The sequence below is a fragment of the Lactuca virosa genome, chromosome 6 (assembly GCF_052849685.1).
Source record: "Lactuca virosa cultivar CGN04683 chromosome 6, Lactuca_virosa_CGN04683_v6, whole genome shotgun sequence".
Lineage (NCBI taxonomy): Eukaryota > Viridiplantae > Streptophyta > Magnoliopsida > Asterales > Asteraceae > Lactuca > Lactuca virosa.
This window is the reverse complement of record NC_136431.1, coordinates 207,271,940-207,284,916: the sequence shown is the minus strand read 5'-3', so window position 1 is coordinate 207,284,916 and position 12,977 is coordinate 207,271,940.

Sequence of the window (12,977 nt, the reverse complement as noted above, 5' to 3'; positions counted from 1 at the left end):
AATGATTGTATGCTAGTTAGGGTAATACCTTGGAAAGTTCAAGTTTGCATGTATAATAGAGAAAACATAGATCCAAGGTATTTAGGGTTGCATGTACACCATAGGAGGGTTAGAATGCTCATAACCCTTGAGTGGTATTAGAGCCAAGGCTTGTTTTCAATTATACTTGATGCAAATTGCTGGAAAAAGCTGAAAAAATCGATTTTCTGGCTTCCTGGGCACTGGACTCACCGAGTCCACTGATGAACTCGCCGAGTCCATGAAGAAATTCATCCTACTCATCGAGTAGGTTCACACACTCGACGTGTAGGAGCCCCTGACAGCATATTTTCGAGTTTTTTGGCTGGAATTGGACTAGGAACATTACCCTAAGCTGTTTTTGAACTTGTAAACCTGTTTTTGATGAGGTAATGTTCATGCTAATCCAATTTCAAAGATAATTGTCATAATTTCAAGATTTGTATTAGTTTTATGTTCATGCTAATTTCTTGAAGATTGATGATTTGAATTATCTTGTTCTTATGAGTTAGCTTAGATTAATAGAAAAGTTATGAGATAATGTGTTTTCAATCCATATTGATCTAAAAGTTATTCATAAAATGTGTTTTTTTGTAACTTGTCCTCAAGTTATATGAAAAGTCACATTTATGATTTTTAAACACTCATAAGATTTCCATAAGTTATGAAAGTGAAGAGTCTCATTTTTAAATGCTTTAAAGTCTTCCATAACTTGTCATCAAGTTATGGAACTTGAAGAGTTTTTTCATTAAAACTACTTTAAACACATAAGTTATGGAATTGAAAAGTTTTGTAATGTTCAAAACTTGCCCTCAAGTTTTGGAATTTGTAAAGTTTTCCCTCATGAATACTTTAATTCCAATTTAAGCCCTTAGAGTTTTAAAAGTTAAAATTCAACCCTTATACTATTATAATATTAATAGTTAATAGTTATATATATGTATAAGAACAAAGTCATTCTTACCGTTAGTAGGCCTCATTCACGAAGCCGGTCTATAAGGGGGGGGGGGTATAAGGTTACTGCCTATAAAATGACAGTTTAATGGGTGTCCACTCTCACCCACCGATTCCTTGACTGGTGGAGGGTCGTTAGCCGAACGGGTAGACAAGGACTATAATTCTCCCTTCATTAAAAGTATTAATGATAAATACTAAGTAACTAAACCTTTTATAAATTCCCAATCTCAGTTACTTAGGAACATGTGAATTTGGTGCCAACCCATGAAATTACACTTTCCACTTTGCTTAAGTCGTTAGTGGAGCGTGTGTAGTTAACCGACACACTAACCTGGATTTAACAAGGTAGGCAAATGGTAACTTAATGTTTATCATAGTATCGATGGAGTGCGTGTGGTTAACCGACACATCGATTGAGTGGTAAATATTAAGGGTACCAAGTATATTTGCATGGTTATTCACACCTTGTTTTGTGATCCTTGGCATCCCAGTCACAAAATTTGAGAGGGCACAATCGAGATTGAAACATGCCATTGAAAAGTTCAATGAATCTCAAAAGATCTAGGAGTTTCAAATCTAATTAAAACCTAATAAATTATTTGATTTTTCATGGTGGAAATTGGTGAATCGTCATTCGCCTACCTTCAAATATTCTATAGCTTGGATTACGGCATCCCTCTTCCAAGTTATAAAATATTGTGTTGGGTCCTAGCCTTAATATTTCATATTGGGTGTTATATTAAGGACTTTAAATCAACTATCTTGAATATCTCCCAAAAGATGTATGGTTCAGACAATTATGATCTTCCCAAAACTCTTGGAACAAGCTTTCCTAATGAAGATGATGTCTCGGAAATCATTCTTCACTCCCTCCACCTCCTCCAATTATTCTCCCTAACCCACAAGTTCAATGTCACTCAAGCCCTATTGGCAAGCAAGGTCTATGTGTGCTCACATCTTGGAGATGAATTCACATATTGACAAGCCGGGAGAGTTGGATGTCAAAGTATTGTGAAAGTTGGTTGTTCAATCACTTTCTAAGCCACATAGTGAGTTCCTTTGGGACTACTATGTAATAGAGTATGACATGACCCTTAATGATCTTATCTATTTTCTAGGTGCTGCTGAATCAACAATGATTTGGAGCACTGGTAAAGCAAATTTGATTAGAAGATCAACTTCCCAAACTTCCATGGACATTGACAATGGTAACATTGAAAATCCAGAAAAGCTTTCTCTTCCCAATGGAAAGGGATCGGCCATAGTCAACTCGGTTGACCAAATGGTAAAGAGAAAGGCTAAGTCTGAGATAGTCCCATTCACAAAGGGTCCATGTGTTTCTATTGCCAAAGGAAGGGGAATTGGTTGCAAAGCTGCCCTATTTACCTGAAAGATCATAAGGTTGGTGAAGTAAAAAAGGTTTGACTCTATTTCAGGTAAGTCCACTATCTAACTCTATTAAGTTCCTATTTGGAGATTCTTTTTACATGATGTGACTGGGTCACATGTTGAAGTTTTAAGAATCAAAGAAAAGAAAGGAAGCTTAAAGAAGAGTAAGCTGATTCTGATCGCGAAGATGGATTTCGATCGCATGGTTCGATGGTGAGAATTCTTGAGCTGCTGCTTAAGAGTTGTGATAGATTGCTTAGGAATAGATAACAACATAGTTTTCATATGCATTTTGCATTGTAAGGATAAGTTTTTCTGCAGGTTTTAAATAAAAGAAAAGTTTCGTTTTTTTATTTTATTTTAAATATCCTTACAGTGGCATTTGTGAAAAGTTGTTGTTTATATGATTCCATTGATAGCAACATTGGAAAATGGATTTGATTCTTTCGTTTGTGGTAGTGTCATAATTTACCAAATAAGGAAAGATTATGATCAACCAAGTTTCAATTGGATAGAAACTTGGAATCATGCAAGTTGTATTGTATGATGAATGAGAATTTTCATATTTGGAAAAATTAAGACTAATTCCTTGTTCACATGTATATGTGAGTCAAGTGAAGGACTAAGGGATCGAGTACACATTCTTGTGCACTGGTCAAGTCCACCACAAAGTTCGATAAGATTATTCGTTATGATTTACTGAAGTTCAGTAAATATGGTTATACTTACAAGTTTAAGTATAATTCTGAAACATTGGAAAAGTTTCAATGTAAGGCAGAACGAATGAGAAGTATCAAATTTGGCAGAAAGATAAAAGTTTCTCCAATCTGAAAAGATGGGAGAGTACTTTAGTATCGTGTTTTGTGATTATCTTAGTGATTATGAAACCATATCATAATTGATTCTCTAAGGACATCTTAGTGCATTCTTATGACTAAGAAGAGGAATCTTGAATTGTTGAAGTGGTTAAATGAAGAAGATGAGTCATACTTCGTTCCTTAGAGTCATACTCCAAGATTGTAACTTGAGTGACACATCTTAAAGAAGGTTTATTAACACTTGTCAAATTTAAGAGTAAAATGTGTTCTGCTCTTGTACATTTGAAATTGGTAAGTTGTGATGTTTTGGATAAAACAAAGACTAACTAAGGCCAATTGTGTGAAGTGTTTGTCTTGATAAAGAATCCGCACTATCTCTTGAATATTTGGCAAGAGAGTCTTATATGTCAAGAGGACAGTGAGAGTCTTAAAGATCCTGAAAGAATTTCAAGATCTAATCAAGAATAAAAACTGTAGTTTAACACTAGCACACGACTTGAGGTTTATAACCTTTCATGTTGACATTTTTCCTATTTCTGTGCCCATTCCAGTTAAAGTTGGCTTTGCATGTGAGTTCTGAGAGTTCTCAGTTGGTTTCATAACAACTTGGAAGCAATGGCAGGCCCTTGTGCTGCCAGGTGGCAAGAAGTTAAGACTGCACAAGTTCAATCCATAAGAGTTTGGATTTGTCACTAACCTTGTCTTGTGATTATGGTTTTGACAAATTCACATGGAAAGGAACACATACACCATAAAACCTAAGTGTCATAAGGTTTCTCTCCAATTCATGAAAATGATGGTGAGGAAACGCTTTCACTAAGTAGATTTTAAGTAGATAGCAATTGTGATATTTGCATTCTCAAAGTCGTTAGTGGAGCGTGTGTGGTTAACCGACACACTAACATGGACTTGTGAGGAATGGCAAAGGTGTAAACAATTGAGACTATGATTACAGAATCCCTTTTCATAGTTCTGAAATTGTTTAGACATACATGTGAGCTATCTAAGGAAAGGTGTATGATTTTGATAAAGTTTTATCAAAGCATCTCGTATCGGAAATCTGAGCTTTGGTAAGAAAGTCAATAAAGTATTGATTTCTAGAAGTCCAGCTGATTTTGAGTATATGTCAAAGCTAGTGGGAGCATAAGTGTTATGCTAATAATCATCATGTTAGTGGGAGCATGATAATTATGATAAGTGTTGCAAGTTAGCAATGATAATTATAGAAAACAAAAAGTTTCAATTGGGAAAAAGTTGTTTTGCTATAATTAAGGGAGAAGAAATTATACTTCATTTCAAATCTAAAATCTTAGATCGTGAGATTTTAATCAAATTTAGTCAAGTATATATATATGAATGTTATGTTGGAATGGTTCAACATAAGGAAATTTTGTATATGGGAACATTGTTTGCGTTCTAAAATTCGATTATGATTACGGCATCCCTTTTCATAATCTGAATTATGAGAACTTGGCAAATAGAAATAGAAATATTATAGCAAAAGACTGATCTAGTATCATGTCTTTATGTGAGACATCATGAATCGTATCCCATATGCTTCGGATATAGGATCGATTGCATGTGCTATAATATTCATCCTTTCTAAATTTTTCCAAATGCTCAGGGCATTAAGAGGGGAAAAGTACTAGAACTGGATGTGACTGAAGTGATTAATCAATTGTCGAGGAAAATCTAAGGTTTACCAAAGATTGGTTGCTCAGGGACAGTTGGAAGTATAGTGTTAATTTGTGGAGATGACCATATTGATATAGTCTGAAAAGAGGCAACTCTTGTTCAGAAGTGATAGTCAAAATGAGAATATGGAAATATTCCCATAGGTGGAAGTTATTCACTAAATCTGTGTAAGATTAGGAAACTTAATGCAAGAAGGATGTTCAAAGCAATGTACTTTGAATTTGAGACTCTGTTTCCATGGAATGATATCCATTGGAATACTCTGTAATGACTGTTGACAAGTCTTTGTGACTTTGTGCATAATCATTACAAGAGGATCAATGCATATAAGTTTAAAATCTAACAAGATTTAGGTAAATGGCAGGAATTTGGAATTCTTGCATTCGCGGTAAGGATTTGGGATTGTGAAATAAGAATCATTGGAATTAGGTTCAATCGATCTATTTCACAGAGTAAAGATCATAGACAAACTTAGTGTGCATACTTGGTGTATGGCATAATTAATTATTAGACAAACATAGTGTGCATACTTGGTGTATGGCATGACTAGTGTTTAGAAAACATAGTGTACATGCTTGGAGCATGGGACAACTATTGTTTTTAATTCAAGTATAAAGTTGATAGTTTGAAATAGTATGCAATGAATAATGTGTGATCAATATGGTGATAAATAAAAGGTGTTCTATTTATATTCATAAGTTATGAGACCATATTGGATTCGATTATTCTTGTGTTTCACTTTGCATGTTTTGACTTCTAGAATAACTAGATCGTTCTTTCTGAATGACTAAGTTATTCAAACCATCCACAGTCGGTCATATGTTAGAAGTAGATATGAATGAAGACTGTCATGAAGCTGGTTTGTAGATGTCCAAGATAGTAGACATAGCAAGAGTTGCTGCAACATTCATGAGTGCTCATAAGTTCTGAGTATTGGATTAAACCCATGCTCATTTGACTCACTTCATGGATTTTATCAGGAGTGATCATGAGACGATAATATCTTATATTCTTCAAACCTAGAGATATGAGTTGTTGCCTATGAGTTGGTTATGCATTGATTGTACGAAAACGCATTGGTAACTCGATGTTATAAAACGTGCCTTTGTGTATGATTCAACAAGTAGTAGAACAAGCATGTGAGTCGAAGTTTATCCATTCCTTTTACCCTTAAAGGGATAAAAGCGATATCTGTGGGCCCCTCGATGATTTAGTGATGACACCCCGAAGTGCTTGGCCAAGCCTGGACTGATTTGATTTGTTCAATTAGTCGGTCGTCATAAATCGGAAATCGGGAAACAACAAATGGACAGAGAGAATGATTATAATCCATTTCTCAGTCCATATGATATCTAGAATGGAGGAATATATGATCCCTTATCTAATGGACGCGTCATTGATTTGTTCAGAGTTCGACAACAGCTTTTAAGAGCTACGATTGCTAGTCGGGTTTTGAAGTCATACGCAATAATAGTTTTAGACTTATCCAAGTGGGAGACTGTTGGATTAGTTTCTAAGTCCATAACTATAATTGGTATGTACTTGACCCGATTGGCATGGTCCATTTGGGTTGCATGGCATCAGAACAATTTGGATAGACTTTTGTGAGAAAAGGATATTTATGATTTGTTAATATATTATAAGTTCTAATATATTAATATGAAATCATATTATTTAATTAGTATTGATCAAGAATTAATTTGGAATTAATTTTGTGGTCAAAAGGAGACTAATTAAATATATGGGGATTGATTGTGTAAATCATTCATTCTTATATATGTGGGCTTATGATCCATAGTTCTTCATGTTGGGCTAAACCCATGGATACTCCATGGAGGTTTTAACTCATGGAGCATGAAGAATATGGAAAGATGTCACACCCCAAAACCGGAACGGCGGAAACGTTCAGGGGTGGAGGACGTCATGTTTAGTATCACAAGACATGTATCATAGTAAGCAAGTAATGAACAACCATTTCATTAGAAAGAAAGTGTTTACAATGTGTGTGTTCACACAACATAGAATACATATGCAAACAACAAAACAAGACTTGAAGCTATACTGCTCCATCTTCTGATTTTCCAGAGCGAGTACCTGTCTACTAGTTTCCTGAGAATACAAGTTATTTGAAAGAGTTGATCAGCAATTAAGCTGGTGAGTTCATAAGATTTTAGTGATGTAAGTAAGTTGTAGAAAGTTGTTGAAAAATGTAGTTGAAATGTAGTAGTTATAAGTTCTGTTTTAGAAAAGTTCGCATGTTCCTCTAGAAAATCCTATATTTCCTACTTTGATGAAAGATACGTAAAAATGATTCTACAATCCTTTCTATGAGTACTAAATGGATACAAGTTATATAAAACTCAGAGTAAACAAACAATCGACTATGTGCATCTGCCCTAAGCCCACAACCAAACAAGGAACAGGAAGTAAGGCGGATAGCACACATCCCATTGTTTGTTAGATCATTGTTGTATATAACCCTGGCGTATTCACTTGTTACTCATGGAGTTAATTGTAATAGTTCCTTTATATTTAATGAAAATATTCTTTAAGAAAACCCTTATTTCTTATAATAAAATGGTGACCACAGTGATTACTTCTATAATCACTTAGTTTATACTTTCTATATATGATCTAATATCGAAAAGATAGTTAATTGGGTGAATCTGCCCTAAGCCCACAACCAAACAAGGAACAGGAAGTAAGGCGGAAAGCACACATCAAACTACCTGTTGGGTATTAATGATATATAACCATGATGTATAAACTAAGGTATTATAGAGTTAATCACCTAAAGTCCTTTAAGTTTATACTGGTTTAATAAAATGGATTAAACCCTTTACTGGAAAGTTTCTAATTTTGTATACCAAAAGTTCTGATTTGGAAACTATGTTTTGTACTAGAAAACTGTGCATTGACTTTGTGTCCTATGACTTGACCCATACCTGGTACCCTTATGATGACTTAAGGTATACTGAACATATATATATATATATATATATATATATATATATATATATATATATATATCTAAAATCGAATAGATAATAGATTGGGTGAATCCGTTCCAAGCCCACAACCAAACAAGGAACAGGAAGTGAAGCGGAGAACACACATCCTATTATCTATCGGATCCTATTGTTATATATATATCCTTTGATGTATACATTAAGGAATCATAAGGTTAGCATTATGGTCCCTTTCTACTGAATGTACTAGACTCGACTGTTCTGTTTGTTGTTTGTAAAATGTAAGTTTTCCCTAGTTCATAACTATCTTAACTCGAAAATAGTTTGCATTTGACTTTCAAGTGGTCTGTCACTTTATGAAAGTAATGGGAAATGTAAGTACACAGTTGTCGTTTAAAATGACATACGGATGTACTGATGACCTTAAAACATATTTTTTATACTGGTCATAATGTGAAGGCTATTACCCCTACTATACGCTCTCCCTGTCTAGAGATTAAGGGAAGCAAACGCGACCTCTGCAATCAATTGCAAGCCGTGTAATTCACATTAAAGTTATATGATCATGTATACCCAATATAACTATCACCTTTTGTTTAGAACAATGAGTTAGTGATTTATTGGTATAATTAGATCCTGTAGTAGTTCCATGCTATAGCAACTTAATATGATTGTTCTGTTTGTTTCTCATCATAGTATGTTCATTCTGTTATCATGTATTGTATCTAGTATGAACTGAATCTCTAAACTATACCCATTATAGTTTACTAATGTTTTACTTGGACTGTTGTTGAAAAGACTCATTTATCTACTAAGTTATGCTTGTACTTTAAAAACAGAGTTTTTGCTAAACTATGAAGTAACATAACTTTAAAAGAGTTTTTGAAATGTTTTGATCACTTATAAAAGACATAAGCAACCCTTTGGAAGATGTTTATAACAAATAATTACATAACTATCATTGTGTTCAACTTGTATTCGCCCCCTTAAAAGCATTTAAAACAGTTTAAAAGATTCATTTCGGGGTATGAACTCACCTGATGTGGGTGATTCAAGCGAATATGTGTGTAAGAATGAGAAGTTCCACGAATGAAGTCCCGAGACACAATAAGTCCTAAATGAAATATATTGGCATGAATATAGTGTTTATAAGCAACTATATGAAAGGAAACACCTTCCTGGACTAGGAAACACTTTGACCAAGTGTTGGAATCACATATGATTCATCAAAGGGAAGTGAAATGACACTAATATGAGTTTACTACCATGGGTTTACGGCCCAAGGGAGTTTACGACTGTAAACTCATGGTCAAACATGCATAAGTGTGGGTTTGAATGTTAGGGAAACTTTAGGGACTTTTGCTCTACACAAGGATGATAAAGACCATCATAAGGAAGGATTTTGATGAGCTTACGGCCAAGCAAGGAGCTTACGGCCGTAAACTCATGGATATTATAAAGTGAGTGTGGTTTAAGGTCCTATACTCATCAATGAACGGTTCTAGGCCACAAGCTTTACACCTAGTAGGGTTTATGGTCCATACATGCTATAACATTGAGTTTACGGCCAAGGGAGATCTTGGGCCGTAAACTCAAGATGTTCTTGGGAAAATGTATGTTTCAAGGGTGTGATTCAAGGCTTCCTAGTAGATATGAAGTATAATGAAGGAATACTTACGATATGGAGGCTTGAAATGGTGATTAAGGTCTAAGAACACTAGTGTGTGTTCTTGGTGTTTCTTGAAGATCTAAGAAAACATGATTTCCATGGATGAATCATGAGGATGAAGCTAGTTAAGAAGGATTAACAACAAACTAGAGAAAGAACACTTACACTTTTGAAGATCTAAGATGAAAAGTTGGATGATACTTGAGAGAGAATGGGACTTTCTTGACTTGGAAATGAGAATAATGAAGAATATGAAGGATATGAGTCTAAAAGGGGGAGTTTACGGTCCACCTTGAGTTCACGGCCGTAAACTAAAGTGTTGTGGCCGTGAACTCTAAGTGAAGAGGTTAGGGCTTGATTCGATGTACAGTGTGTCTAGCAGGTACAATCTAACACTCATTCCTCAAGTGTACTAGGCTTAAAAATCCTTAGAATGACCTTTAACCAGGCTAGAACTCATTACCAATGAGTCTGACACTCAGTTGAGTTAACTGACTGAGCTTTTAAAGCAAAATTTTTTCGGGTTGTCACATCATCCCCCCGTTAGATGGAATTTCCTCCTGAAATTAGCTTTCTTAGCAGTACTACTGGGGTTTGCGCTCCTCTGATTTGCAGAATACCTACTCATAGACCTGGCAACTTTGCCCTGGTGTTCGTGATAGGATTCGTACTTGGTCCATCTATCATTACCTCGTGTATACAAGTCGTATATGATTAGGATTAGTAAGACGGTCGGATCTGTGACTCTGCCCCAGGTCCACAACCAAACAAGGAACAGGAGATAGGACGGAAACACACATACTAAACCTGCGTAATCATAATCATATACCACCCTCGCGTATACACTGAATAGTGATAGGTAGGCTGTATTCGTCCATCGCCTCTGTGCTCGAACTTGGTCTGTTGGACGAGTGGTATTTCGTGACGGTCTGCGGACATCTGACGATAAGGCTTCGGAGGACAAAGTACTCTTCGCATGAGTACTTCGGGGTTTAGAATATGAAAGATAAAACTGAGGTTTAGGTCGGACTGTCGATACGAATGACGAAAGTTTCGAGAACTTGCCGATCGAGGCGATTAGAAACATATGAACTTAGTATGGTGAGGACCACGCCAATTCATGACGAATGATAGTAACGGACTCTTTACTGAACAAAGTTTTGGCCAATTTTGAAAGAAACGTCTGTTATACGATGATGTATCCCTAGTATGTTCGACAATGTACTCCTAGTATGTTCGACAATATACTCTTTGTAAATGATCAAGGGCTTTCTGTTTTCCCTTTGATGTTAACACTCCTACGTATCGTACCGCTATGTGCGCATACATACAAATGAAAGTGCTTTGATAACTGGTGATGATACTTTATATCATGATCCTCCTCGGTACCACTACGATCGCCTGTCATATACAAGTTATGAATATTTAAGATGAATAGGACAGTCGACTGAGTAACTCTGCCTCAAATCCACAACCAAACAAGGAACAGGAATTAAGGCGGAATCACTCACTCTAAGTCTGCAATATCTTAGTTATGCACAACCCTGATGTATATGCCAAGCCATCATAGCTTCTCTAAACGGATATTTTAGTTCCCTTGGATACTGTGATCTATTTCAATATGTGAGTTATTTTAATTACTTTTTAAGTGTTTTCCCCCAAGCTTTAATCTTATATATATAATTATAAATTAATTAATTTTTAAAGTAATTACTATTTCGAAAACGTACCACTGCTCGTTGACGACTCCGAGGTTGATTCTCCTACGATGATCATCAGAATGCGTCCATCCGCTCCTGCGTTCTTTGTTATCCGGCAGTCCCTCTGATTGTGTCCGGACTCACCACAGCCATAACAGGCTTGGTTTTCTTCAGCTCCGGGGACTTGGGAGATCGGTTGAGCCGGTGCCCTGCAGAAACGGACTGTGTGTCCCTTTCTGTGGCAGTTCAGACACTGCATTTCCCGGCATACTCCGGTGTGGTGATAGTTGCACTTTACACACTTCGGGAGGGTTCCAGCATATCGACTGGCAGATGCTGGAGCAGCAGGCGTGGTAGCGGCGTACATAGTACTCGCTTGTTTCTCTTGCGGGGTGTCCTGTGTTGTTCGCTTCTTCTTCCTCTTGTTCCCCGACTTCCGATTATAGTCCTTTCCCTTTGATGGCTCGGGAACAAGGACTTCCACACCATGGCAGACTCCATGGTCGATGAGTCGCTGGGCCAGGCGTTTGGCGCTATCGAATGTGGCTGGGTTAGAAGACAACATATCTCCTTGGGTCGGAGCATTCAGACCCCAAATGTATCGTTCTATCTTCGTGCTCTCCGGAGTAACCATCCCGGGGCATAGTGCTGCCAGGTCACTAAACCTGTCAGTGTAGGCCACTATGTCTGAGCTGACCGTCTTGAGCTCCCATAGTTCTTGTTCCAGTTTTTGTACTTCGCCCCTTGGGCAGTATTCTTCCAACATTAACTCTTTTAGGTTCTCCCAACCTATTGAGTTAGCCACTGATAGGGTCAGTGACTTAACATGGTTGTTCCACCATGTTAGGGCTTTGTTGGAGAAGATGCAGGCAGTAAACTTCACTTTGCTCCCTTCTGGGCATGAACAGATTTCGAAGACCGAATCTGTTTTCTCGAACCATCGCATCAGAGTGATGACTCCACCATTTCCATTAAAGGAAAGGGGTTTGTAGTTGGTGAAGTCGTTGTAGGAGCACTCTCTCGAGCGCACAGGGACCTCACCTTGAGTAGAATGAACAGGTGTTCCACCTCCGCTGGAACTAGTAGGATGATATTGAGCCATGGCTGTTGCCACAGCCGCAACTACTGCAGCATTTAGAGTTGTCGCATCTATTTGTGGAGGAGGTGTTGGAGTTATCGGAGTAGTGCGTCTGTTTGATCTGCGAGGAGGTATCTTTGCTAAAAGAATACAAAGATGAGAGGGAATAAGTCTAAAGCAATGGACACAAGCCGAAAGCTGAAAAGACAAGGTTATCCTAGTTCTGGGTGTATCGGGTCCTGACTTCCACAGGGTTCTAGAAACAATTCATAAAAGAGTCTATACCTAATAAACTCTATGAATTTGAAATGGCTATCCTCGAATGAATATCTGTTTCCTGAATAACTATTACCAGCTGCATGTAAGAAAATAATCCTAACACATAATGTGAGCAGTGTTTCCACTCGCTCATTAAGTTAACAAGATTATTATTTATTAGGGTGACATGTAAGACGTTTTGGTTACTTCTGTTGATCCCTCTTTGAAATCTCCTCATGAACTTGCTCTTGTTTCCTCCTGACTCTTCTGTTGTCTACTATTAGGAAGTGGTTACATCTATCTGGGCTTGTCGTGCGAGAATGGAAGTGACTAAAGAATCTATGAGATTTAGGGTAACTTTATGGGGTGATCCTTACAGAGTCCTTCTATAATTGTACAATGTATACAAGTTGTATATAATTCAAG